Raw genomic sequence first — 424 nt, forward strand, 5'->3', positions numbered from 1 at the left:
CCCCCCCCGCCCCCCCCCGGCGCCTCCCGCGGTCCCCGGCACACACCGCCACCCCCGGTACCTCCCGGTATCCCCAGCTCCCAGTACCCACCAGCATCCCCAGCACCCCCCGGTACCCCCAGCTCCCAGTACCCACCAGCATCCCCAGTACCCACCGGTACCCCCAGCTCCCAGTACCCACCAGCATCCCCAGCTCCTGGCACCCACTACCCCCAGCACCCCCCGGCTCCCAGTACCCACCAGCATCCCCAGCTCTCAGCACCCACCAGTGCTCCCAGCTCCCAGCACCTGCTGCCCTCAACACCCACCAGTGCCCCCAGCACCCACTAGCGCCCACCAGCATCCCCAGCACCCACGGGCACCCCTGGCACCCATCGGTACCCCCAGCTCCTGGCACCCGCTCCCTCTGGCACCCACCAGCATC

Source organism: Charadrius vociferus, unplaced genomic scaffold (assembly GCF_000708025.1).
Source record: "Charadrius vociferus isolate BGI_N301 unplaced genomic scaffold, ASM70802v2 scaffold532, whole genome shotgun sequence".
In the NCBI taxonomy this organism is placed as follows: Eukaryota; Metazoa; Chordata; class Aves; order Charadriiformes; family Charadriidae; genus Charadrius; species Charadrius vociferus.